Here is a 23,992-nt window from a genome sequence, read left to right on the forward strand (position 1 = left end):
TGCATTTTGATTCATTTGGTCCCATTGCATCTGAACAGTTTGATTATAACTGATGCAAACTGGTGCCTGCTTGAAAAGTCACAAAAATTAACTTAGCAAAGTTGATGCTGAAATAAGACTCTTGCTTTGAGTAAGTTTTTCAAAACCAAGTTTTGCTTCATATACTGATGAAAATTTTCAAGCAGTCAACCCCTTTTATTCATCTGCTTGCTCAATGGAAAATACCATGGCCTGGATTGAATCATTTCCCACAGTAGCTATAGGCTCCTTGAAGGTCTTTTGGCCAAGTACCAAACTAGCTTGGCTCTGTTCTGATTGTGTTATTTTGCTTGATCACATCATAAAGTGTTAAGGCTGTGGAATGTATACATAGCACGATACACTAATAACGTATTTATTCTTTAATGTCTTCCAGATGCTCATGTATAGCTTTTTCCAATAGTAAAGAGAATGCATTGGCAAGATGTGATCTTATGTTTATAGTGTCTGCAGGGTCTGTGTGTTAAGTCATGTTCTTTCCTCCTTTACTTTTGTAGAATCAGTAAAGCAAGTATTGTATTAAAAGTCTGTTACTCTGGGTGTAAAACATGTTACGTCCATTAAATAATGAGGATTGAATTGTATTACAAACTGAGACTACAAGAACCTTGAGGGACAAACAGTCAATGATTTCCGTGTTACGTGACATCACAAAATTCTGTGAGACTGATGATGCTTAACTCCAGGGAGGTTTGGAGTAAGTACCCAGGTAGGTATCCCTGTTAAACTAAGAGTGAAAATCAACCAAGAAAAAACAATTGGAATATTTTAATGAGTTAGAATATGGGCCTTTCAAGTCCAAGTACTCTTTGAATAGCAATACAGACATTTAGGCCCAGACTATGCCTGTCAAAGCACTTCACAGTGTATGTGATTTATTCTGTGTCTGTTATAAAAGCATCTGCCAGCATAGAGATTGTCATCAAGAATGTGATCTTTGGTTGACAGCAGAAGCTTCCATTATACAAACAGTTGTGCTGTCAAAACAGAACTTTTGCTGAATTAGCTATTTTTGCTTGAAAGGGCTGGAAAACATCAAGTTAGTGGACACATTGACTTGTCAGAATGGTACAGAATACCATCAGAACTGAATTTTTCCTAGTCCAAGCATTATGTTAGTTGTGCACATTCTGTTTTCACATAAGTGTAGAACCATGAAGCCTCACCATATAAGATTCATTACAGATCTGTGGATCTTCAGGATTACCTCTGGAATCCCTTGGTGTAATGGACATTGTTGTAGAGAATCCCACATCCAACAACAACACAGCTCCCTGTGCAGACCCTCTGAGGCACTTTGGAAGGAAATCCTCACAGCCAGCACCTTGAACCAGTTGTAGCCTGAAGTCAGCTTGCTAATGGGAAAGTGGTCCTGAGAGAACCACTAAACACCAAGTATAGAGACAAGCCCCACAAGCCAGGTGCTACATGTCTCAATACTGATGCAGGAAGATAAAGAGCCACAGGTAGATGATGATGACGCAAAGTTCATAATTGTCTTAAAAAAAATCCACCTCTTTGGTGGCAGAAACAGCAACATTCTGCTGCTCTAACAAATATCTGTGGTGAAAACACACATCAAAGTAGCAGGTGACTGATTCATTTCTCTATGATACCTGAGGGGATCATATCAACTATTTCTGTCTTTTAAGTTGGAAGCTACAGATGCTTTTCACCCATCACAGTTAAGCTATGCAAAAGACAATGACCCTACAATGAAGAGCACAGCAATCGTCTGATAGGATTGTCACCTACAAAGGAGAGAAGAAGATTATGAACTCCATTTTCATGTGAAATACCTGCATGGGACTGTTATTGGACAAAATATTTAACTGCTGAGACAATCAGTAAGTGATGAATAAAGGTGAAATGTTAAGCAGGAGTCTAAAGGCCATTAAGGAAAACTTTAGGCCATTAGGATGCCTGGTTAAGAGACCAGGAGCATAAGCAGTGTTCTCCTCTGTACCTTTGGTTATGGGTAGTGAGGAAGAAAGCACATGGAAGGCAAAACAGATTAATACCTGCCTCCAAGCCTGATGTCACCGACAAAATTTGGATTTTTTTTGAGCACAGGGCACTTTACAGGGCACAGGGGATAATTCAAAGAGACAGGATACATCTATCACAAAGAGGGAAAAAGCAACTGGGACAAGAGTTATCAAGGCTCATTGGGAGGGCTTCAAACAGAATTTGAAGGGGGAAAAGAGTAATACTAGCCTGGGGGCAGCATGCAGGTGTCTGAGGGATGGTCTGCTGCTGACATCCTTGGGTCTGCCACCTCAGTGGAGGCTGGAGTTGGAGGTCTTTGTGGCAGCACGGAAACAAGGGGTCTCGTGCTACAGAACAGGGATGCATCTGAAAGTGGACATGAGGAAGTTAGGACTTCTTCTCCCAGAAAGGTAGCTGAACTGGGGCTGTTTAGTCCGGAGAAGAGGAGATTGAGGGGAGATCTTATTAACATTTATAAATATCTAAAGGGTGAGTGTCAGGAGGTTGGGACATCCCTTTCTTCTACAGTAGCTAGCAACAGGACAAAGGGTAATGGGATGAAGCTGGAACACAAAAAGTTCCACTTAAATGTAAGAAAAAACTATTTCACTATGAGGGTGATGGAGCAGTGGCACAGGCTGCCCAGAGGGGTTGTGGAGTCCCCTTCCTTAGAGGTCTTCAAGACCTGCCTGGACATGTTCCTATGATCTAGGTGAATCTGCTTCTGCAGAGGGGTTGGACTAGATGATCTCTAAAGATTCCTTCCAACTCCTTCCATTCTATGATTCTATGAATCAGTAACCCACCTGAAGTGCATCTACACCAATACTTGCAGCATGGGCAGCAAACAGGAAGAACATAAAGCCATCGTGCACCAAGGGAAGTGTGACATTGTCGCTACTATGGAAATGTGGTGGGATGTGTCACACGATGAGTACTGCACTGGATGGCTACAGACTCTTCAGAAGGCACAGGCAGGGCAGGAGAGGCAGAGGGGTAGCCTTCTATATTAGGGAGTTTCTCAAGTGTTTTGAGATCAATGATGGTGAGGGTAGGGTTAAGTGTCTGTGAGTGAGAATCAGGGATAAGGACAATAAGGGGGATGTCATGGTAAGAGCCTGTTATAGACTGCCCAGATGGAATGAGGAGGCAGGTGAGATGTTCTTTAGGCAAATGGAAAAACTCTTGGGATAACTGGCCCTCTCTCTCTGGATCACTGGCCCTCATTCCCATGGGGAAATTCTACCTACCGAATGTCTGCTGGGAATACAACACAGCAGAGAGGAGACAGTCCAGGAAGTTTCTGGAGTGTGGATTATAACTTCCTCATGCAGGCTTCCTCTCTCATTGGTGAGAGAGCCAATAAGGGAAGACAGTTTGCTGGACCTGATGTTCACAAAGAAGGTCTGGTGGGGGACATGATGGTTAGATGTCACCTAACTAGGACATAGTGATAACGAAATGATTGATTCTCAATCCTTAGAGAAGCAAGGAGGGGGATCAGCAGAACTTTCATCTTAGACTTCTGGAGGGCAGACTTTGAATTGTTTAGGAAGTTGGTGGCCAGTATCCCTTGGGAGATAGTCCTGAAGGGAAAGGAATCCAGGAAGGCTGGACATTCTTCAAGAAAGAAATCCTAAAGGTGAGGGATCAAGCTGCCCCCATGTGCAAGAAGATGAGCTGGTGGGGCAGAAGACCACCCTGGATGAACAGGGAGCTTCTGCTGAAGCTCAGGAGGAAAGAGAAAATGTATGATCTCTGGAAGAAAGGGCAGGCAATCCAGGAAAACTACAAGAAAATTGAATTGAAATGGGTTGAAGTTATGCCGGGAGCAGTTTAAATTGGAAATTAGGACAAACTTCTTCACTGAGAGGGTTATTAAGCATTGGAACAGGCTGCCCAGGGAGGTGGTGGAGTCACCATCCCTAAGATATTCAAAAGACTCATATGTGAAGTACTAAGGGCTATAATTTAGTTTAGTGATGGGCCTGGCAGTGTTAGGTTGCTGGTTGGACTTGGTGATCTTAAAGGTCTATAATAACTCTATAATTCAATATATAAGAGGGAAAATAGTTACTAATGCAAGCCCCACATGATGACATAGAAATTAGGAACTCCTGATTTGTGTTCCAACAGGTGGACATACTTGATTGAAGTTAGTAGCTTCAGAGGTAGAATACAGTTACAGATGTCTATAACTATTCCTGTGGTATTATTGGCATGCTGATTAAACATACATCATTATCCAGAACTGCTAAAATACACCTCTGTGGATTCTGAGGTTTCATAAAGCTATACTTAGTGGAGAAAGATCATTGACAGAAACTATTTTGATTGCTTCATTGATGTTGATAATAGGACCACTGTTTTCAACATTTCCACCAACAATTTTAAAAGAAATGTTGAAGTCTCAATGATAAACTTTACAGACTCAACTATCAGAGTAGAAAATAGTGCTCAAAACACAGACATTCAACATTTTTAGATTCTTATCTGTGACTTCTCCAAAAACACACACCTTAGTACAGCTGCATACAAACGTAAACCTTTTAAAATGACAAATGTAGAGTTCAGCTAGGCTTTTTCCTACACTGAGGATAAGGTAACACCTATGATTGACTTGGTTTTGCCTAGCATATATTCTATGGCTGATATGGACATGCAAGACACCTGGATTAAGTACTTAATTTTAGTTTTCATGCTGAATCTAGTAGAAGATGCATGCTATGCAATGACGATTTGCAGGATATGAATATTCCTTTGCATGGAACTGGATTGGAAACCACAATTAGCTGCAGTTAGCGTATTGATTTAAAAGATAATATACATGCAATCTGTTTTGGTTGTTATTTCTCAAGACTATACTTGAACCAATGAGTTAAAAAGTCAAGGTTCTTAAAATCCATTAAATAATCACTAGCAGTCAGATGGTCTGCTTAACCAATAGCAACATTCTTAGCTTGCACAGGATTGGAATTGCACTAGGGCCATATATAGTATCAAAATGGTTTTCTTTTTGTTTTACTTCAGAAGCATTGCTCTGCTAATAATCTGCACAGTGCATGTGTTAATTCAGTCATGGATTCCAAGTAGTGAACTGAGCAGTAGAAAGCTGGATATGGAAGAAAGAGGAGTTTGTTGCATTATACAAAGACCATTGATATGAGCCAATCATCAAACTTGTCCTAGTAACCAGGGTTCAATCCATGTTATTAATAATAATGTCAGTATAGATGGACTTCAGGCAGCTAAAAATTCTGTCAGTAGGGAATGTAAGAACTATATTTAGGGAACATAGCTCTAATTAGATCTATTGGTGAAGCAGAGTGTGGGACAAAACAATCACATCAGTTTAATTTATAAAAACAGAAAAAGGCCATGAGCTTTGTATATTTTAATGTCAGAAGTCACTGTTTGATGTTCTGGTTAATATAGGTCATAGGACTTTCATGAATTAATTAGCATTGACTTCTGTGGGACCAAGACCTTTACTGTTTGGCTTTTCCCTGTTACATGTTACCGCTGAAATCACCAGATCAGAAAGAAATTTAAGATATTTTTCAGTTCATTCACTTTGAACTTTTCAATGTTATTTGCAGTCTACTGCATCAATGTCATGTGCTGCTATAAAGGGAGCTCATGTGCCCTTTCTCATCTAGGCTGTGCAATAGCATAATTCTTATTAGCTCCAGGTAACTATATAATTCTGTGAAAATAAAAATTATAGCCAACTGATATTTCCACAGAGAAAAGGAGGGAGAGGTAAAGGAATGAGTTAGGAGGAGAAAGCCATGAATGTATTTGCTCTTGTTTCTGGATTGATTTGCAGACTAATGGGCTAAATAAGTGAGAAAGAAAACATCCTCAGCTGTTTTAAAAACTCATTATCATGGATATCTCACTACTTCTTTTTCGAAATTATTTTTCCTTCACATTTGGAAAGGAAACTAAAGTCTTCCATATGACAATTTGAGGAGAGTTTTGTACTTGAAAGTGGATACCTGTGTGACAATATATGAATATGGAGATTATGTGGGAGTTTTTCCTTAGTAGATTGCCTTCACAGATCTACAAGTATAGGGAAATCTGTACTTGATCAAGCTAGTTTTGCATTTACTGACTACTGCTGGATTTAAATTTTGTTTACATTTGTAAAACTTTCTTTTGTGAATAAAGTTTGGAATCCACAGCAACCTGTGGCAACTAATTCCAAATTTTAATTACCTATTGTGTGAAATCATTCCTCATTTTTTTTTTTGTTATTTTTAATTATCTACTTGATCATTAATTTGATGACCTAGTTTATTTGGTCATTTCTTATACTGAAGCCTTTCCTCTTTTTTTTAATTAGATCTGTCTCGGATAGAATTAAGCTGGTGCTGTGTTTTGAATTTGTGATCAAAATAGTGTTGATAACATATCAATGCCTTAGATATTGCTGAGTAGTGCTTACACAGCTTCAAGACCTTCTTGTTTCTCAAGCTGCCCTGCCAGGGAGGAGTCTGAGGATGGGAAAGAAGTTGAGAGGTGACACAGCCTTGACAACTGCCCTCAGTTTCCCAAAGGAATATCCTATGCCATATGATGTCATACTCAGCAATAAAAGCTTGGGGAAAGTAAGAGTGAAGAGGCACACTTATCGTTATCATCAAGTAAACATGAAGTGTGAAGAGGTTCTGCTTTCCTGGAGATGTCTGAATGCCTCCCTGTCTGCAGATAAATTCTTTATTTTGCTTTGCTTGTGTGTTTCCTTCACTTATTAAACTGTCTTTATCTAGACCATGAACTTTCAGCTTTTACTTTTCTGATTTTCTCCCTTATCCCACTGAGGGTAGTGAGTGAGTGACAGGGTGGGTGCTTAGCGACTGGCTGGAACAACCCACCACAATTGACTTTGACAAAGTTTGCTACCTTTCTTCATAAATCTTCTAGGGCTACTGTATTCCTTTTTGAAATGTGAGAACTAGAGCTGCATAAGGTTTGTAAAATGCAAGTGCATCACAGAATTGGATGGTGAAATAGTTTTGTCCTCAGTTGTGTTATCTATTCCTTTCCTAATAATTTCTGGCAGTTTGCTTTCCTGACTGACAGCTACTGATGGATTTTCTTAGATTATCCATTATCGGGAGTTGGTGGGGGTTGGTTTTTTGTTAGTTTGTTTGTTTTCCCTCAATCATAACTAGTTCAGAATTCATCACTCTACATGTAATTTAGGATTGCTTTTCCATCATGGTCATAACTCTGCATTTATCAAGATGGAATTCCATCTGTTATTTACAACATCCTTTTAGACTACCTGTATCAGTGGACCAAATAGTAACTGTAGAGTACTCTTGGGAAATACTGTTCCATACCAACCAAGGTGATAAATACTATAGAGAGAAAGTGCTACAGGAGACTGAACTAGATTTTCCAGAAAGTTCTGACAAGATTTTTTTTTGTGCACAATTGTTCTCAGGGGAAACCTTATATAAGTTACAGTGATTTGTACTGACAAAAAGTGACGTTTGACTTTGGCTTCGAAACATGTGACTATCATCTCAAGATATTAAAAAAGAAGCTCTGTATTAGCCAGTCTTTCTACTTTAATCATCTAAAAATGAGTGGACAGCCCTGTGACATTAATAGGCAATGTTACATATCTTTGGCTTGAAAGGTATAGTCACTTTGAGCTATATTTTTCTGACACTAATGCTCAAGTTCAAAGACATCAGTAAATACAGATTAGAATGTAAATACACAAGGAATCGTATGTGTGAATCACTTGCTTAGGTAAAATAAAATGGAGCTGAATTTCTCCTTGAAATTGTTGGGAAATCTGTTATTAATATAACATATCAGACTTTAGAAATATGCTACTTCTAATGCATGTGAATATACTTATGAAAAAGTATTTCAGATTTAAATTGAAATGTATTTAAAAGGAAATTGTCTCAGCCATTTATTTTTCTGTTCTTGCAAAAGCAGTTATTTTTACAGAATAAATAATCAAATCACAGTCGGACTAGATCAATCAAGAATAAAATTCAACCCTGTAACAGTAAATATGATGGTATTTGCTGACAAGACCACATATTTGTAAGAGAGCGACCTAGAAACCTTTCATATCTAATTTCCTGCTTTTATTCAGAAAAGCAAAAGGTCAAACAAAGTGGATTGTAAAAAGAGAAAATATGCATAGAGTAAGTCTTTATTTGAGATCCTAGGGTTACGTATCAAGGGTAGTTATTTTCCTCTCACATTCATATGCTAATTTTAAAAATTAGTCTATAACTTTCGACTCTGTTGTTGATCCCAGAAGTATTGCTGTTCTGTTCAGAGACATGCAACTCAACAGCTGAAGGGAGGGCCCAAGGTGTGGCTCAAAAAACTAACACTTATTTACAGATTTTCACATTGTCTTCCCAAACATGTATCCCTAGCCCAAATTCTTTTTACCTGCCTCTCACAATTTAGTCTTTTAAAACATTATGTTTTATTAAATATAAAAGCATTAAGTTTTTAAAACTAGTATATTGAACATCCCTCTTGTCAAAAATCATAGACATCAAAAACATATCAAGGACATAAGGTACATGACTAAGTAGATTTTGATCACACGTGTACCAGGAATTAAGATATTTTGTTGCACCCTTTGAGAATAAAGCATTAAATGTGCATTTAGTGCCATGGCTGTCTACCATACATGCTGAATCATAGTGATTTTTCTGTCATGCTTCCTCTATTTTGCTTCCCTACAAAAACTCTGACTGCAGCCCACACACTGCTAAATAAGGCTGTTTCTTCCTGCAGTTCTCAGCATAAGGTGTATGGTCAAAGTTTTGCTGCAGAAGCTGACAATACTCAGCTGGTGGCGTAATTTTAAAACTTGTTGCCAGAATTGCCTCCAGGCTTTTGCTATGATCCACATTAGGGGCTTGGTCCAGGAATAGAGTTAGGATGCTGAGAGGTTTATCTTTGATTCTTATTACTGACTCTATCCACCACAAGGCAGGCACAGCAGAAAGTAGGATCCAACAGCTTTCTCACTGCTATGAAAGTACCTGATCAGCTTTTCAGATGATATGTTTCTGGTCTCTCCCTGATGAAACTGTTCCTACCTGACACATGCATTTCACTCTGCACTGTACCTTTCAAGGAGATTTATTTTTTCTCTGTGTTTATCTAAAATAAAGTAGTTGAGAGTCTTGAAAGAAATATTACTTTCTTTTTTAATATATTTTTTTCCTCAGGAGTAGCACATGAAGTTATATGAGGGTCAGAGCTGCTAACACACAATTGTCACAAAGGACATTTTGGAGGAAGCTCCCATAAGGATCCTCAGCAACTCCAGGGTGCTGAATGGCCTGTGTAAGTTTCATTAACTAGGTGTTTGTTGTACTTGTTTTCTAGATTTTATCTTATCTGGGAGAATATTCCCCTTCCCTAGTTGAATTTAGGCTGCAATAATTAAAATGAAGGTTTTCAGCTTGCTTGGCTACTGAAATAAATGACTGTGGTTGAAAGCTCTCATCAAAGGTACAGAGCATGTTTAACCATATCTTATTCAACTTTCCACAGTACTACTCTGCTGGTCTACACTTAAGCACTGGTAGGGAAATCAAAACTCGATCCCACTTTATATCCTGGGCTAAATCCTCAGAGAGCTGCAGATTAGCTGTTTTCCACCATGAATCAGACAATGACACTACAATTAACTCTTTTGTGGGTTGTAAAACAGAGAACTTTTATGTGACCTTGCACTCAAAGCTTCATTGCTTCTCAGAGAACAGAAGAAATGTTTGCAATGTGGCTCTGCAATTTCGTATTTGTGATTGAAAGACTGCTGTTATAGGTTGCCAGATTTGTGCTAGGTGTCCTTAACTCACTAAGAGTTAATATAAAGCAGTAAATACTTCCAGGACATAATTCATCTTATCCTAAAGTGGTTGTCTAAAACAGATCAAGTGAGTGGTGTTGTAAGAGTACCAAGAAAGCCTAGAGTGAACTGTTAGTCTATTGACATCTAAATAGTACAAATTTAAAATCAGATAAGATAAATCCTACTCTTTTCTCTTCATTAAATGTCAATTGACTTGCATGCTACAACATTTGTATGTAGCAGAGTACCAATAAATTGATGTTTAATTCTTGCTTGAAAAAATTGTCTAGAGAAGACAAAAGCTGGTGCTCAGTTCCAGATTCAGACTCCTGACTATAAGATCTCTACAGTGCAGATATCTATGTAATCTCTATATATGTGAACTATGTATATAAAATCCCGTAAAGTTAACAGAGATCTAATTAATAGTTAGCAAATCTGAGGTGGCTGTTCATGCCTTCTTTAAGCTGAGCTCTGAGAGCTGTCTATTCACTGTCCGTAATAGAAACCTAGACACCCTAGAAATAGATACACAATATGTACATGCATTTAGATGTCTGAACATGAGAATGAACTCTATAACAAATATGGTTAGTACAGAATTTTTGTAGTGCTTCTGAAGATAACAGTGGTATTTAATTGGTCACAATGCTTTAATCCTAGTGGATGAATGAATGACTGTGCCTTTGACATTTTTGCGCATGCTCAGGTTTGGAATTGAGGACATAGATGTGTTCATCTGTGTTGGCTTAGTGAATAATGACTCACTCATGCTGGACAGAAAAGTATTTGAAGGATGATTACAACCAATTTAGCATTTGTAAAATGGGGAGGCATAACATCTATACAATATTTTTACATCTTTTTGTGACATACATATCAAGAAAGAGATTATTTTTGCTTCACAATGGAATTTGTATGCTTTTCTGTGACTTTTGTTTGAATCTTCAGCTATGACACTGTCATAGTTAAGGTAAAAATACTATGTGAGCATTAGAAAGTTGAATAAAATTGAACTGTGTAGATATAGGCCAGGGATTTTGATGAGCTAGGGGTGGGGATGAAGTTAGTTCGCAGCTGGAGGCCTTCAAAAGTTTTAACAATAAATATGTATCAATGGAAAAGGAAAAAAATGTCATCTGGAAGCACATTTATTGTTAGTTCCACCATACTATTGGTTCAGGAGTTACAATGACTCGTGCTAACTCCTAATAGAGGAACTACATGGCTCGTAAGTATACAACCTTAGTCTATTGATATTTACAGTGTCAGGGCTGGGTGACCTTAGAAATACCTAAAAGCTAATAGCTTATAGAGTTCAGAGCACCTTTTGAATTGAGTATATGGTTCCTAAAATTTCTATGCTTTGTATTTTTGGACATATTCTACTGCATATAGAGCCTGAGATCTGATTGGGACCTGGGAAAGCTTGAGAAGTGGGCCCATGTGAACCTCATGAGCCTCAATAAGGCCAAATGCAAGGTCCTGCTCCGGGGTTGGGGCAACCCTTGGTATCAATACGGACTGGGGGATGACAGGACTGAGAGCAGCCCTGTCAAGAAGGACTTAGGGACATGTGTAGACGAAAAACTGGACATAAGCTGACAATGTATACTCTCAGCTCAGAAAGCCAAACCTATCCTGTGCTGTATCAAAAGCAGTGTGGCCAGCAGGTTGAGGGAGGTGATTCTGTCCCTCTACTCCACTCTGATGTGACCTTACCTGCATCATTACCTCCAGCTCTGGGGTCCTCAACACAGGAACGATATGGACCTGTCAGAGCAGACCCAGAGAAGGGCCACAAAAATCTCAAATGAACACTCCTATTAGGATAGGCTGAGAGAACAGCGGTTGCTCAGTCTGGGGAAGAGAAGGCTTTAGGGAGACATTATCGTGATCTTTTAATACTTAAAGAGGGCTAATAAGAAAGATGGGGACAAACTTTAGTACAGCCTGTTGGGATAGGGAAAGCAGTAATGATATTAAACTAAAAGAAGGTAGACTAGATAAAGGGAAGAATGAGGGTCATAAAACACTGGAATGGGTTTCCCAGAGAGGTGACAGATCCCCATCTGTGGAAACTTTCAAGGTCAGGTTTGATGAGGTTGAGCAACCTCATCTAGCTGATGAAGTCCCTGCTCACAGCAAAGTGGAGTTGTACTAGGTGACTTTCAAAGGTCACTTCTAATCCAGACCATTTTATGATTCTGTGATTCTATAGCTGAGCAGATTTTTTCATGTCTCTAAGAAGTGCTTCTTAGATTCAAGTGGTTCCTTATGTGAAGTGTAAATGCTTAATCGTTTCCTTCCAAAGCCCATAATCTCAGTCATGGTGTTCAGTATGTAGTAACTAGTTGCCAATATCTGTGATATACTGTGGATAAGACCATGTTTTCATCTGTGCTGCTGGTGTTGACCTGTTCAAGCTCACACTCCCTGTTCCACTTCTCTACATACAGACTGGAAAGGTAGTATTACTGCACTATGTAAATGTCACTTCCAGTGCAAGAATTTGCAAGAAGTTGCACCAGCATCCTGATTTTTTTAAGTAGACCAATAAGAAATATCTGACAGATCTGGAAATTTTGGTAGTGCATAAGGTGAGGTGATATACTTTGATTTATTTTTTCCTCCTCTGACAGATGTCTTTTTTTTCCTGTTTAAGACTTAATTCTGGAGACCCCTAAAGTCATTGTTTTGCTTGACTTACATTTACACAGATAAGAAAGTTCTTGGCAATGGTGGCAGTGTTACAGCTAATGTTATGACTTATTATTTTACCATTCTGTGATTCTATGATTATTTTTTATGTTTCATTTCTAACTACAGCATAAAAAAAAGAAAAACATGCTCAAAACTCCACTGTTTTGGTTTTTTTAATGTCATAAAGATTGTACTTTAGAAATATTTCTTCTTTTTAGCTTATGAACTCTACTCATGGTAGTGTAGTTTTCAACTCAAAACACTTTGAAATGACTGCCTGGAAATACTTTCTCAATTCAGTGATGAGTTTGGATGATTACTTGTTTTCTATTTTCTCTCAGACATTTGCTAACTGTTGAGAGACCAATTTATCTAAACATTGTGTAGGAGGACTAAAAATTGAAGAGTTTATTTTTGTTATAGAATGTACTTGGAGTTTTCAGAAAATGTAAATGATCTATGTTTTTCATGCAGTACTCAATTTTTGAATAGAGGTAATTAAGCTGCTGTAATGAAATCATTTTTGGTTGCTTTACATTAAAACATTTTTTTTAATGAATAACAAGAATCAGCTTCCAAAATAGAAAAGAAGTCTAGGAGTCATATAGAGTCCAATTATTCAGGTCAGTATAATTTCATTGTCTTCAATAGAAACGTTCCTGACCTACCATGATGGTTTGTTTCTAGATGTCATTTCTAGAAACTTGGACAAAGTAATGGTATTATTCTGATATAAAGAAAAGGATATAAATATTAAAGTTCTCTAAATGGAGAATATAGTTGATGCATATAATATTAAAGCACAACCAGCTGTAGAGCACTGAATAAAAAACCCATTTGAAAATGCATCCAATTCAAAAATAAATAATTACCCAAGCAATTTCAGAATCATTAATACTAAGATCTGAGAAGTCATGGAGAAAGAAAAGAAATGGGGTAAACGTAGTGTCAGTGCTCAAAAAAGGAGGAAGCTAAGAATGACAAACTTATCAGTAAAATTTGCATGGTTGAAAGTTCTGTAACAAATCATCAATTATTTCAAGACATCTGGAAGATAATTAAAAGCACAAATAACAACAAGGAGAAATCTGATAAAAAAATACTATTTCCAAATCAAACTAATATTATTCCACAGTAAATTAATGGACTTTGTAAATAAGGGAAAATTAATGGATAGCTTCTATTTTGAATTTAATAAAGCTTTGGGCACTGTCTGTGTGTCATTTTCACAAGGAAACTTCTTCTTTTCAAATATACATGCAATTTATATTAGAAAGATTAGATGCATGCAAAATGGATTAGAATAAAATAATAGGAGTGCAATTTATAATGGATCTAAATAAAATGGAAAAGTGTATTGAGGTTATTTTGAAAGGGATTTTTCCTAGATTTATTTCTGTTCAAAATTAGCCTTACAGTCTGGATGGTGGAATATGGAGACTGCTTATTACAACTATGGAGATGGAAGTATCTACGGTGTCCTGGCGGACAAGATTAAAATTCAGATTATTTCAGTGCTGGAGATAGGGTTTTAAAAGGAGTGTAATTCTGTAGAGATTAATGTAGAAAAAAATGAACAAGGAAAAATCAACCAGAGAAAGAATGTCAAAACACTGGAGAAAATACTCGGAGAATTGAGACATCTCCACCATTCAGTGCCTTTTGAGGTTAAGTAGGGCGAATATCTACCAGGAGCACTCTATCTAGAATCAGAGACGTGCTCAATGAGCTTGTGCATGGTACCAAACCAGGAGGAGCAGTTTAAGTTGTGGGAAGGGCTGCTATTCAGAGGGATCTCTACAGGTTAGAGCAATCAGCTAACTGTAACTTTATGAAGGTCAATGAAGGCAAGTGAAGGCCTGCGTCTGAACAGCTGGGGAATAAAATTATTTGGTAGAAAAAGACTTAAGCATCTTAGCAGACAGGAAGTTTAAGAAAAGTCAGCAGTAGGCCCCTGCAGCAAGGTAAGCCAACCTCATACTTGGCTGCAGAAGTGTAGGCAGCAGGTCAAGGCAAGTGATTATTTCCATCTATTCAACACTCATAAAATTACATTTCAGTACATACTGAGGTAATGAAACCACTGAAGGAACTACTGCACTAGCAGTACAGGGAGGGACTGTGAGAGCTGGATTTGTTCAGTCTTGAGAAGAACAGGCTAAGGGGAGATCTTATTGTTGCCTGTAACTTCCTGATAGGGGTAAATGAGAATATGGGGTCAGACTCTTCTCAGAGATGCACAGCAGAGGGATAATGAGCAACAGAAACAAGTTGGAACACAGAAAAATCTCATCAGATAGAAGGAAAAATTCTTACTGTGAGAGTGGTCAAATGTTGGAGAAGGTTTCACAGAGGAGTTGTGGACTCTCTGTCTGTGAAGATATTAAAAACTTTATTGAATGTGGGTTTAAGCCACTTACTTAAGTTGTCCTTCTTTGATCAGCAAATCCAGAAATTTCTTTCAATATTAAATACTTTATGCTATGTGATTCTATAGAGTAGAAAAATAAAATTATCAGAAGTATTATATTCTAACACATGATATATTCTAAAACATAATGTTCTAAATTTGAGAAAACAGAATGCTTTAATTGAAAAAATGCTGTATTTGTTCCTTGATTATATAAACAATTTAAGAACCTGTCCACAGTAGAGAAATCAGTAGGTGATATCCTTAGCCACGTGTAAACTTAATGAATCCCTAACCAGCTGTGTATAGCCACAAAGTTCACACTGTAGGGTCATTTATAACATGAAGGGTCATGTGAAGCATTTGAAAGGTCAGACATACATGCAAGATACAGAACAACTAATCAGTAATTACAAGATGATGCATGTCAACAACTTTTGCATGTGTGTATTTCAGCTTATACTGAACATGCTGAGGAATGAATGAACCAAAATTAGCAAACTAAGATTTAGAGGGGCTAAGTGTCTACGTGAACAGTGGCAGTAATTAGCTTCTGGCTAGCTCTCATGGCAAATTATCACCTTCATATTCCTTTTCTCCATTTCTCCCTGTTTAGTGCTTCCTCTGTTCTCTTCTCTCTGCCTTTTTTTTTTATTTCTTTCTTTCTTTGTTTGTAAGAGTCTGTCTTTTTCCCCAGTTTTCTGTTAAATCTTACAATTCTTTTACAACTTTTTAATGTTCCATTCTCTCTATTAATTCCTCGTATCATCTTTTGGATGAATTATCATTCTGTGCCTAGTTTTTGTCTTGCTTTATTTGATAATGAGTTTTTTGAAGTAGATACTGGGCTGATTATGTTGAATATTACTGGATTTAGGAAAGGAATAAATCTGGTCCAAGATATTTCAGTGTGTGTTTGTAAAGCATTGTATACATGCATAATAATAGCACTAACAATTTTACTGTTGTCATGGCTAATAATAAATGTGATCAATACCAATACAAATATAATTTGTCACTAGTTCTGTAACTGTTCAATGAAAGTGGTTTTGGTAATAATAAACACTGACAACAAATTATATTCTTGATTATAGAGGAGGCAATCTAGTAATTTGCCTTTCTCATAATTTACCTGCTGTAGGTAAATTATAAAATGGATGGCTAATTATTAATGTACTTCCAGCTACTCATATAACAAGAGGAATAATTACTACTTGCTTCCACTCTTCAATCATTTTGCATTACTGTGTGGAAATGTTCATATCAGAATAGCAAAGAGTGACCCACTGAACTCTTGGAGGTTTTTTTTAAGCATCTTAATGGCTTTGTTCTGTAAGACGTATTTTAAAGAAATTATGTGTTTTTTCTTAAAGAGATCTAGAGCCACAGGAGTGAATAACCTGATTATGGTCTAAAAGGTGGTAAATGTCTAAATTAATTTTATAATGTCAAACATGGTCAGAGCTCGGAAAGGCTTAGAAAGCATTTTTTAATGTTGTTTCTTTTCCCAGGGTATCAGACTGTGGCTACCATGGAAAGTTGGTTGCTAGGCTAGATAGACTTTTCATCTACCTAGTGCAGCCATTTCTATGAGCACAGGAGCATGAGGTCATTTTGGAGAGACACTCTGGAAATCAAACAACAGCTGTACCCGAGTGGAACATAGTGAGAAGGGTATGGAAAATACCTTAACTCAGAATGGGCTTATTCATTGGGCTTTCCTTCAGGTGAAACAGAGCTATGGATATGAATCTTCTAAAAAAGAAGAGAGTTAAACCTTCAAACAGTTGTATGCGTTCTTGTCATTCTTTTATTTGAGGTGGTATCCACCGTGGCCTTAGTGTGGTGCTAGCTGCAAATCTGTGCAGATGGTACCTGTCTGCATGACCAGGATGGAGGAAAAATGCAATTTTTGAGACCTCCTAAAGTACAGTCCTGAGATGATAACTGTTCAGCAGCTCAACTGTATCCAGACATTTATAATAAACAGGACTTTGTATACTTGGAAGCCTTAATATTAACCAGACAAGATCTTGCCAGGAATAGAATCCTGAATTCTACCTGTGTCTCATGAGTTTCTTTTCACTGCTAGTCTCAAGAGTTTTGGCTCAATCACTAATGTTATTAATTCTAATGAGTTAATGAAATAAAAACGGCATAAATGTATTTTATAAGATATTAAACCAAAAAGATTTTCAAATCCTACTTTATAAAATATTTGGTAGTAATTAAAATAAAAGCCCTAATTAATAAAGTCAGTGAAATTTTATATTTTTTAAAGGATTCTAGTTACTTAAGTTATGTTTCATGATGTTTCTTACAAAGTTCTAGTTTCTGGAGTTATAATATTCATAATTTATACTCTAAAAAAGTAAATTTATGGCATTTTTGGTGTCCCTTACTGTTGCAGAGAAACATTCAAAATATAATCACATTGGAATCTTAAGGATAGCTGTAAAGAGAGCAATTATATTTTTTTTTACTTTTTTTGTGTCTTTTTTACTAGAAGACCTGAGGTCTGGGTTTTCCAAGTGATTATGTTTGAGTCATTAAAGTTGATGACTTTACTTCTAACAGAAATCTAGATTCTGAAAACAAAATAGAGCTAAAAGACTGTAATTTTAAAGAGCAGTAAAATTAAAAAATATAAAGTTCTTTTACTTAGAGTTAACAAGTACATAATATTCTACAAATAAACATAAAAGGTGAAAATTTGGTTTTGAATTCTTAGTGAAGGAACAGAATAATCCTTTGGAAGAGGACTTAAAATTTTAAAGCACAGCTCCACTCCAAAGATAAAAAACAAACATCTGGGAAGTCCCTGTATTGTGCATTAGCAGGACAAAGAGAGTTTTTCTCCTCAGCTTGACTGTTTTGTGTTCTTATAAAAAAAGAAAAAAAGAAAAAAAGAAAAAGATCTTTTTGTAAGACTTTGGAATTATTATGCTTGGACAAGAGAAAGGGAGACGTGCATCTGGAGACTTGGGAATGATGGACAGTAACTGGTAGCTGCAATTAAACATTAATTAGATATTCACTCTGCTTTGAAAGTTTGTGTCAACTCAGAGATCTCAATTTGTTATGGTAATCAGGTAGACTTTCTGTATAAATAAGACTATATTAAGACAGTTGATGTGGATAGTAATTTGTTCATAGACTTGATTTTTCTAGTTTATGATCATTCCCATTTTAATGAATTACTTATTTTTACATGAGTGATAGGAAAGTCATATGCCTTCAACCCCACAGCATGTACCTGGAAGGTTTCTCTTGAAGTGTTTTTCAGTAACAGAGGTAAGTGAATGCTGGGCAGACTGAATTTGCATAATAAGTGACATTTTTATGTACATGTGCATAAAGAACTAATTTTTTACTATAATATAACTGAAAAATATTCCCAAAGGGAAAAGATCTGTTATTCCCTTGTATTCTCTTTCTTAAATATGGTAATCATTGTATCTACAAACATATGCACAAAAATATCCTGTCTCTTGGATCTGCTATCTTTGTTATCTCTGCTTAATAAATCTGTCACAGTGTTAATAACTATCTGATAGTGAATGCTTGTTCTTTTTTGCATTCATTCAGGCTTTCAATGAATTTTTTTAATACTTAAGAAAATCCAGGAAAGATCAGCTGTGACTGATATATTGGAAAGTGCTACAAAATCTGCTTAATTATACTGGTCAATACCGCATCAGAAATTTGCAGTTTTTCCATTACAAATGGATAGTTGAAGTGTGCTCCCAAACTGAAGCAGGTCATGACTTGTACTCCTCTCTACTAAAAAATTATTTAATATTTTTTATTTTTGTTTTCAGTTTGTAATAAACTTCAGATATTAAGAATCATTAATTTTTATTCTGTGCACACTTGTTATGATCTTGATACTGCAAACCTGAAGAAAGCACAGGATCAATCTTCTCTCTTCTCTTTGCTAGATTGTCTCAGGGCAAGTTCTGCTGACATCCATAGAAGTTCAGATTATAGTGCTCAATTGACATGAGCAGGAGTCTTGTTTAATACCTGTCACAACATAAGTAGTATTCAGAGTGCTCCAAATGAAGACTTTAGTTGTCTGAAGAAATGCTGTAGCAAAAGCTGTCAGCATAGATTACTAACTGATTCAGGATCTTGATGATCTACAAACTTTTTCAGAATGCTGGCATCTCTGGGATGATATGAAGAGAGGTTAGTGTTTCACTGCCAAAAAATGAAAAGCAGCAGGCACATTAGCCATGGAAGTGTAACAATTGTGTAAACAATTCATGGATCTTGAGGTTTTTGGTTTGTTGTTATCTTTTAGTCTAGCCATTATGTAACATGTTGAGCTCAGTAATTCTACAGGATGAATTAAGAAGTGAGGAAAAAGTAATTATTCTCCTAATGGTCCTTATGTTCAGAGAGCACTTGGCTACCATCATACAAGAGGAACTAAAAAAAATATTCAGCTCAGATTTGCTCACCTCACATGTCTGAAAATGTCTGGTTTACCATATGCATACCTGGAAGCTGTAGTGCACCTAACATTAAATACAGTCTCATTATATCATAACAGAAATTTGAATCCAACTTTTCAGTTTTATTTGCCGATTTTCACTGACTTTAAACAATTCTGAGATTCTACAAACTAAGGTGAAAAACTGTGAATCATTCTTATAATTCATGTTATTTCTTACACATCTCTTAAAAGGGTCAAAACCAATGAGTTTCTGTGCTATCTGTATGAAATAGTTTGGCATATGTGACTTCATCATTTTTCACCAGTGTGAAAACTGCAGACTAAAACTAAGTTCCTCCTAGCCTCATAATTTGTATTTTTTATGGTGTTATGGACTCCTATCGACAGAAAGAGGAGACGAATCCTCTCTGAAACAGAAGAAAAAAAAAATCAAGCAATCTAGGATTTGGCTTTCTTGCTCTAGGCCCTGGGCTATTGTGTTACATCCACTCAGCTCAGTTAGGTACATCTATTCTGAAAGTAATCAATAGTTCTTATTGTAATTAACTGTATCAGAGAAGAAGTTCTAGGTAACATTCCTATACACTTAAATCTCTATTGCATGTACTGTTAACTATTGTCCTTCTTTAGGCCCATCAGGGAACAAAAGACCACGATTAACCTCAAGTACCAAAGACCTGAGGATTGACAAATGGTAGGGAGAGCTTAATTGCCACTTAAAGTTCAGGACAAAATGGACCCTGCTACTCAACTTGGGGAAGAAAACAGAAAATAATTTAATGCAACACCAACAACTAAAGCATAACCATAAAACCCCAAAAACATAACAAACATAAAACAATACAGAGTGGTACAATGATGAAGAGTCCAACCAGCCCTTTAAGACCACCTTCTCCCCACTCTTTCCCTCTTCCTGGTCTCAGATCCCTGATCCCCATGTTTTTACCTCCTCCTCACCCTGAACGGCCCAGGGGGGACAGGGAGTGGGGGTTTCAGTCAGTCTATTCCTGATAGCTTCTGCCCTTTGTCTCTCCTCAGTGCAAGTGTGCTCCACATCAGTCCTTCCTGCACGTCAGTGAGGTACCTCACACACATGGCAGCCCTGCATGGGCTGCTCCGACGTGCATTTATTCCAAAGGCTGCAGCTCCTCTCTGCCTCTCGTGTGGGGCTGCTCTACGGCCCGCAGGCTCTCCAGCACAGCCTGCGCCATGGCCGCCTCCTCACACAGTCTGTCATCTGTCCAGGTGCACTCATACAGAGCTACTGGTGGCTCTCAGTCCTGCCATTGCTCTGCATGGATTGCAGGGATACAGCCTGTGTTCTCACCATGGCTTGCAGAGGAGTCTCTGGTCTGGTGCTTCTTCCTTCCTCTCCACCTTGTTCCACTCTTACTCCTCCTACAAGAACTTCAAATTCCCGTCCCTGAATAGTGATCGCAGAGGTACCAGATTGGCACAGCTGGGCTGGAGGTGGGTCTGAACCCAGGACCCGGGGGAGAGTCCAAAAACTCTTTACCGGGTCTTCACTGCAACCTGCTCCCCCTGTTGCCAAGCAAAAACAACTCCTTGCTAAACCAGGACAACTATACCAATTTCCAGTATTCAAAAAGACTGGGAGCCATTAGTCTCTTTACTGAGGTCATGTTATTTTGAAGGGTTTAGACATTTAATATTTTGTTGTGGACTGTTTTGTACTAGTTGCTTAGATGCCAGAGAACAGACTTGGACTTTTACTTCTTTAGGCAATAGCCACGGTGGACAAAGTTGCTTAATTGGAGGCTTAACTCAGAAATCTCAGAAAAGACATACTATGTTGAATCTCTTTCTGTTTGACTGTCTCTAAGGAGATTCCCTGTTCAGTATGTGGTCCACCAGTTGTCATGTCAGCTGACTCATGGTTTTCTTAAAGCTTAATTATTCTTGCTATATTGTATGTAAAGCAGATGAGTTAGGGATAATTCCCATGCTGAAGAGCTAGCAGAAGTTTCAGGCTAACAAAGCTATTTTCTTCTTACATTATCTTTTAATCTGTTGTATAAATGTCACGAGCAGGATCTACTTTAATTACCAGGAAGACAGGTGATATGATGTCTTATTTCTGTAGTTAGAAGCAGAAGTAACAGATATGGATTTATTGGAGTATGACTCTCACCATGAAGAGGCAGTGAGACAGCTATAAAAGAAGGACAGGGGAGGAAAGACATTGCGCTCACTTTGGTTAGATGTAACAAAAATGTCAGTAGTGAAAGAAACCAGAGCTGATATCTTTACCTATTGCTGCTATTAGATGTACTAATCAGAAGAATCAATTCTGAGTCTCAAAAGGGTTTTTTTGATAGAAGCAATAGGAAGTATTCTGAATGTTGCTTTTCTGTATCCAGTGAAAATGACTGACACTCATAAGATGCTCCTTCATTAATGTTGATTTTATTCTCAGAAAACTCATCAGCAACACTCCGACGCTAAATAACCACATTACTATCTTCATCTCAAATATCCTACCAGGATTTTCCACTGTAGCTGCCTTTGCTTCAGTTGCAGTATGTCTTGTTGTATTTAAAACCAGATGGATCTTGGTCCACTTGACCCCAGGAAAATGTTGCGATTCATCCTTTATCACAAAGATTTTTGGTATTTGATTGCTGACTGAAGCACCAGGTTTAGAATCAGTGCTAAGTTACACAGCACCATAATTCTTCTATAGGTCTTTGCGGTTTGTTCGTATAAATGTGTATATAGAGAAAAATATACCCATTTTCCTGCTGCATAGAAAATGTGAACTATGAGTGAAAATACATGCATGAAATATAAAAAAAGAAAAAGCTCTGACACTGATAAATAGTTCCCTGACTTTTATGTTCCTTGTTTACAGGCATATCTAAATTTGGAATCATCAACAAGCAAAAGCAGACAAAATAATGACATTACTCTTTAAATCAGAAATTAGCAATTATGATCAGTTCAGCTGAGTTCAGTAGCAGAACAATTCCAAACTATTTGTTTCCAAGATATATAAGTATTTGGAGCTCTTCCTTCATACGATGATCACTTTGAGGTTAGTGCTAGTTCACAGAATTACAGAATCACAGAATCTCAAAGGCTAGAAAGGACCTCGAAAGATCATCTAATCCAACTGCCCTACCAGAGGAGGGCCACAAAGGAACTCATCCAGGTGGGTTTTGAGTGTTTCAAGAGAAGGAGAGTCAACAACCAATCTAGGCAGCCTGTTCCAGTGCTCCATTACCAGTGAGGAAATTCTTCCTTGTATTTCTTTGGAACCTCTTATGTTCCAGCTTGTACACATTTCCACTTGTCCTATCATTGGCCATCACTGAGAACAGCCTGGCTCCATCCTCCTGACATCTACCCTTTACATACTTGTAAACACATCATCATAAGGGAGATGCTCCACTCCATCATCTTTGTGGCCCTGTTCTGAACTCTCTCCAGCAGCTCCCTGTCCTTCTTGAACTGAGGGGCCCAAAACTGGACACGATATTCCAGATGTGGTTTCATGAGGGCAGAGTAGAGGGGGTGGAGAACCTCTCTTGACCTGCTAACCACAGCCCTTTTAATACTCCCCAGGATGCCATTGGCCTTCTTGACCATGAGGGCACATTGCTGGGTCATGGTCGTCCTGCTGTCTACCAAGACCCTCAGGTCCCTTCCCCCTACAGTACTCTCTAAGAGTTCATTCCCCAGCCTGTACTGGTACACGGGTTTCCCAGATGCAAGACTCTACACTTGTCCCTGTTGAATTTCATTAGATTTCTCCCCACCCAACACTCCAGCCTGTCCAGGTCTCACTGAATGGCAGCACAGCCTTCTGGTGTGTCAGCCGCTCCTCCCATCATCAGCAAACTTGCTGACAGTGCCCTCTGTTCCCTCATCAAAGTCATTAATGAATATATTGAACAGTACCAGTTCCAGCACTGACCCTTGAGAGACTCCATTAGAGACAGGCCTCCAACTAGACCCTGCCCCCTTGATCACAACTCTCTGCCTTCTTCCCTTCAACCAGTTAACAATCCACCTCACTACCTGATCATCCAGACCACACTTTCTCAGTTTCTCTGTAGTTCAAAACAAAATACCATTGACTAGAATTCAGTGCAGAGAGTTTTTTATAGCTAAGATCTATTATGAGATTTTCATCTGTAATCAGTCTTCTGATATCTTCTTTGCTACAAAATCCACCTGGTTTCTGTGTAAATCTGAAAAAGGAATTGGGTCAACACCTCTGACTTCTATTCCATAGAACATGATATTTTTAATTCAAATTGCCTCCCTTTCTGAGGCTTTGAAAATGTTTGGTTTATTTTTCCTGTTCTGTGACATCTCCCTGTTCTTTCTGTGATACCAACAAGTTCTCATTTTATTCTGCATTTGCTCTTTCATTGAGGATCCTGTGAGATCTTTCTGTATTGTCCAACTTTCTGGCCAAAGGCAACAATCAGAGCCGTGTATTAATAACAGAAACATGTAAAATATGAAGTGGAAACTAATAAGTTTCGTGCCTAGTAAAAAA

The sequence above is a fragment of the Colius striatus genome, chromosome 1 (assembly GCF_028858725.1).
Source record: "Colius striatus isolate bColStr4 chromosome 1, bColStr4.1.hap1, whole genome shotgun sequence".
NCBI classification, from domain to species: Eukaryota; Metazoa; Chordata; class Aves; order Coliiformes; family Coliidae; genus Colius; species Colius striatus.